This window comes from Equus przewalskii, chromosome 19 (assembly GCF_037783145.1).
Source record: "Equus przewalskii isolate Varuska chromosome 19, EquPr2, whole genome shotgun sequence".
Classification (NCBI taxonomy): Eukaryota; Metazoa; Chordata; class Mammalia; order Perissodactyla; family Equidae; genus Equus; species Equus przewalskii.
In genome coordinates, this window is record NC_091849.1 from 41,156,863 (window position 1) to 41,162,106 (window position 5,244).

The window sequence follows — 5,244 nt, forward strand, 5'->3', positions numbered from 1 at the left end:
AGGTCTCCCAGCAACCGTCTAATCAAACGCAACGCTGTCCCCGCTGAGCTGATGAGAACTAGGGCTGTCCAGGAGGCAGACACCCCGCCCCATGGGCAAAGCGTCTCACCTTCACCCCAGAAAACATGTCAACAGCTTCCCTGTGCCTGCACACCTATTCACGGGCTGGATGCTTAAGACAAAAAAGATGTCCCTGACCACAGAGAGCCCAGTGGTCCAGTGGGAGACCTGCTCTGGATGAACAGAAATGCGAGAGAAGTTGATCCTAAGAGCAGTGCAAACACAGTGAGCCCCAGGAACAGCGGGCGGGGTGCGGGGGAGCAGAACTGGATGAGAGAATGGGGGAGCGCTCGACGAGAGGTGGCGTTTGAGCTGAGCCTGAAGGGTGGTTGGATTTTGCAGGTCGAGCTGGAAAGGAGGACACATCACGAGTCCAGGGAATTAACATGAACCACAAACAGGCCACGGGAGAGTGGAGGACCCGAAGGACCACCATCTCCTCATCATGCTCTGACTCAGTTTCCTTGTCTGTAGAATGGATCACTGAACTAGCTCCTTGTGGACTTGAGATGCATTCTTCGAGCTTTGGAGTTCTATAGGGGAGCTTGGACCATTTCAGGGGGTAATCGGGAGAGCAGAACATGCGGGTCCAGCCCCCCACCCCCACTTCAACGAGAGCGAGAACTCTTAGCTGTTTTATATTTTGGATTTCAGTGTGAATTAAGTTCGTTAAAGGGTTGTACCACTTTTAAGCCCCTCTACCCTCTGTAAACTACTGGACTAGATGATTTCTTGGGTCTCTTCCAGCTCCGAGCTTAGAATTGTCTCCTTTCTCTTAGAGTCAGCCCTTTCTCTACTGAGAAGGACAGAGAGAGAAACAAATCCTGAGCTCTGATTGCCAGTGGCCCCGTTAGGAAATTCCACCCAAGGTCTGATGTCCTGGGTGGACTCCTTCCCAAATGCCCTGAGGAGTTCAGCCCCTCCGCCAAACCAGAATAAACTGATGAGCTGATTCCTGGAATTCCACTGTTAGAGCACCATCCCTTTCATTTAAGCCAAAGTCCCCCAATTTTTTTTCATGAGGATGAATTACATTTCCTTTCAGTGAATAGTGAAAAAGAGAGCTTGGGTTGCTGCCGATATACCTACAAGTTGTATAAGAAGAGGGGGTTGTTATTATTGGCAAAGGCCAAAGTTTGGACAGCAGCCCACCAAAGGGCTCAGAGATGTCCCAGCTAAGGCTTTCAGAGGGGATGGAGGGTCTCCAGGGACGCCGAAGGAAATTGTCAAGTAATCAAAGAATGAATGGACAAACAAAGAGGCCATTGCCAAAATGGGCTTCTCTCTTGAAAGGGCCAGTGTAGATGCTGTTATCAGTCATGTTTACCTTGGTGTGAGTGAAGTCTCTTAGAGCAAGAATTGGTGGGGAGGAGGAAAGGTTTTAGAAACTAGATGTCACTATATAAAAACATAACACAAAAAGAAATGTGACGAGGGCAAGACAGTCACTCGAATAACTCTGTCCTGGCCTGGACCACCTGCCATCTCCCATCTTACCTCACCCAACCCCTAGCCTCCTCTTCACACTCTGCCTTTCTTCCCTGGAGGCCCAGCCCAGCTCAGGGCCTGGTGCTGAAAAGAGCTTTCAGGGTGAAGGGAAAGATATTTGGCCTGGAGCAGGTGGGGAGAGAAAGGGGGTGTCAGTCTGTGCCATCCTGATGGGTGTGGCCCACTCAGGGTAAACATGGAGGAGGGGCAGTGGCTTCCAGCCTCCTGAGCGATGGGGAGGAAGGAGTGGAAATTCCTACCTGCCTTCTGCTCCCTTCCCCACCTGCAGCCACAGCCCTGCACGTCACAAACAAAGCTCCGGTAGGAAGTCAAGGAGTCTTTGCAATGGCATCTGCCCCTGCCCAGGGCCTCTGCCCTTGGCAGGATCCAGGACAGGCCTTGGCTCCAGCCTTCAGCGCCTGGACCCCAGGACCGCCCACAGTCTCAGAGGCCTCTGCCCTGGCCCACTTCCCCGGCCCCATTCCCCACTTAGGAGCAGCTTCTGTCTGCAAAGCCGGGGTAGGTTTAAAAAAACAAAATCGATAGAAACTCCAGCGGGTCTTGCACATTCTTGGTTGAGAAGTCAGGTGTGCAACTTAGAACAACAGGCCACTTCACCTCTCTGGATTTCAGAGTCTTCCTCAACGGACAAAATCAGCGTGAAGACAGCTTGAAAAGTATACAGCCCCTTTCAAGGGTCAGCAATAAATATTAGGCCACTTAATCGTGGGTTCAAATCTTGCCTCCACCTCCCACTAGCTGGGTGCTCTTAGCCAAGTTACTAAGTTTTTGGCACCTCAGTTTGCTCATCAGAGGTGCTCCTGTGACCTATCTCAAAACTTTGGGAGGTGGGTTAAATGAGATAATGTGTGCAAACCACCCAGCCCAGGCCCCACAGGTAGCAGAGGTTACTTGTCTATGACTAAATTCCCTCGAACTGGAGATTGTAAGATGCACCGTTGTTTTATGTTCCACTAAGAAAGAAATGCTGCTGTCAATGGATTGAGAGACACATCTCAGATTTCAGAGACATGTGCACCTTAGAATTGATGAAATACTGTATCATTGGGAGGACGAGGAGGGGGCAAGAAGAATGTCAGTCCCGGGGCTGGCCTTGGCAAGCCATGCTGTGGTACGTGTCCCACGTATAAAGTAGAGGAAGATGGGCACGGCTGTTAGCTTAGGGCCAGTCTTCCTCAGCAAAAAAGAGGAGGATTGGTAGCAGATGTTAGCTCAGGGCTAATCTTCCTCAAAAAAAATAAAAAAAAGACTGTCAATCCCAGTGGTAGTAGCTTTCCATTTGGGATGCATTTTAGACTAGGATGCCCAGATTGCATCCCAATTAAACCATAACCTCTGGGGTGTGGCCCAGTAATCTCTCTGTGCCTTGGTCTCCCGCTCTATAAAACTGGGATAATTCTAGAATCTACTTCTGGGGCTGTTGTATTGAATGAGCTAATTCATGTAAACAATTTAGAATAGTGCCAGGCCCACAGAAATGTTGAAATAAATGTTAACGATTACTCAACTCTGTACCCCAGGTCCTGGCACACTCTAGGTGCTTCCTAAATGTGGGTTGAATACAGGAGTAAACACCGTCATGTGACTGCTGCCCTGCCGGCCTGGCCCCCAACTGGGAGAGGCCCAAGTCTGGGGGCGGCCTCTGTCTGGGGGTGGGGGCCCAAGAAGAGGCTCACCTGCCCAAGGGCCTTCTGTCCAAAGTTCAAGGGAGCCGCACCCTTCCCTTCCTGGGCGCTGCACCCCGCCCCCTAGGGGTGCCGTGGGGTGGGCGCTCCCCCGCCAGACCCGCCACAGCCTCCTGGAGTCAATGACAAGAAGCAAACCTCTCCCCCGGTCTCCACCCCTCCCCTTTCCTGCTTTTCTTATGTTCTTTTCCATAAAGATTAGTCTGTGTTGCTCCTCTATCAAGGCCTGGAGGATAAACATGTGGTCCAGAGGCAGAGAAACCCCAGGCTTGAAGGCCCCGCTGCCCCCACCCAGGCAGCGTAAACCCAGGGCTTTTAAGCAAGGAATGGTTTTCAGTAAATCTCTCCTATCAGCAGAAACCTTTGAAAGAGTTTGTTTAAAGGCCAGGGAGATAAACAGCAAGGAGAAGTGTTTGTTTAAGATGTATGTTCTGTGTGGCCACTCTGGGGCCCGGATTCACATCTAAGGGAGAGGAGCCACTCAGAGACCAGGGTGGGGGCCTCCCAGGGGCGCCCAGGGCCTGTGGGTGTGGACTCCAGCCCAGGCAGGGACGGAGTTGTCAGGGGAGAGAAGCGAGCTGGACTGCACCTGCAGGCCCCTCCCAGGCTGGGGCAGGACACGGGGGTGGAAAGGAGCTGCAGGAAGGGGAAGGAGCCCTCCTCACCCTGTCAGGAGGGCAGGGAGGGGCTCCCAGAAGGAGCTGCTGGTTGGCTGCAGGCAGAAATCCCCCGGGAAGCCCGCTGCCCCGCCCCCAACTCAAAGTTCAGAACAGGCCCAGCTCAGGGCCCACCCCAGATGGCCCATACTCAGCAGCCCAAAATAAAGGAGGACTCGAATCTGGGTATCGCAGGCTCTGACCTTGGACAAGCCACCTACCCCATAACTCGAGCCCTAGTTCCTCTCTGTTGTGAAAATAACACGCCTGTCTCAAAGGATTTTGAATATTCCTCTTTCCATCTGACGAACAGGCATTGAGTACCTGCTTTATACCAGATACTGTTCTGAGTGCTTGGGATACAACGGTAAACAAAATAAACCAAGTCTCTGCCCATTTGGAACCTAAAATGGAGGGAAATAGACAATGAGCATGATAATGAGTAAATTACATATTACATTAGAAGGTGATGGGGGCCAGCCCCATGGCCGAGTGGTTGAGTTCACACGCTCCACTTCGGCAGCCCAGGGTTTCGCTGGTTTGGATCCTGGGCGCGGACATGGCACCGCTCGTCAAGCCATGCTGAGGCGGCGGCCCACATGCCACAACTAGGAGGACCCACAACTAAAAAAAAAAAATACACAACTATGTACCAGGGGACTTTGGGGAGAAAAAGAAAAAATAAAATCTTAAAAAAAAAAAAAAAAAAGAGGCAGAAGGTGATGGGAGCTATGGAAAGAAATGGAGCAGGGTACAAGGAATTGGGAATGGATGGTCTGGTTTGGGCTAACTGAGCAGGTGGCTTTGAAGGAGATGCAGATCTCAGAGGGGAGAGGGGTCCAGGCAGAACCTCAGCCAGGGCAACACCTGGGGAACTGAATGAAATGCCCTGTGTGAAACGCATGGCACAAGCTCTGGAGCATGGTCCTGTGGTCATAAATAATGGCGGATGTTGTCGTTAAAGCAATTATTAGGGCAGGGGAGCTCTCAGGGAGGAAGCAGGACCTGAGCTGGGCTTCCCCTGGAATTCCTTGTCCCTACCAAGTAGACAGGAGATAAGGCATCTCTGGAGCAAAGCATCTTGGAGATGGGGAGACAGGCAGACTAATGACAGGACTCGTGGTACCTGAGGAGTCTGGGGACAAAGGCAGCTGGATTCTCTAGGAAAGCCCTCAGCCAGGAGCAGGAGTCTGGGCTCAGGTCCTGGCTCTGCCCCTTGCCTGCCAGGTCATCTGGAGCAAGTGAAGTGACTTATTGCTCCCTGGGTCTTTCTTTCCAGTAAATGGGAATAATATATCCTGCCCTCACAGGACGATCGGGAGGATGGAAGGGGG

The 5,244-nt window shown here is 51.9% G+C and overlaps 1 long non-coding RNA gene across 1 annotated transcript; it reads left to right on the top strand.

The window, feature by feature from the left end:
• Positions 1-2,498, top strand: LOC139077332 (uncharacterized). Its single transcript, XR_011529748.1, has 2 exons — positions 1-285; positions 403-2,498. It is a non-coding gene; the product is annotated as an uncharacterized lncRNA (long non-coding RNA).
• Positions 2,499-5,244: the final 2,746 nt, after the last annotated feature.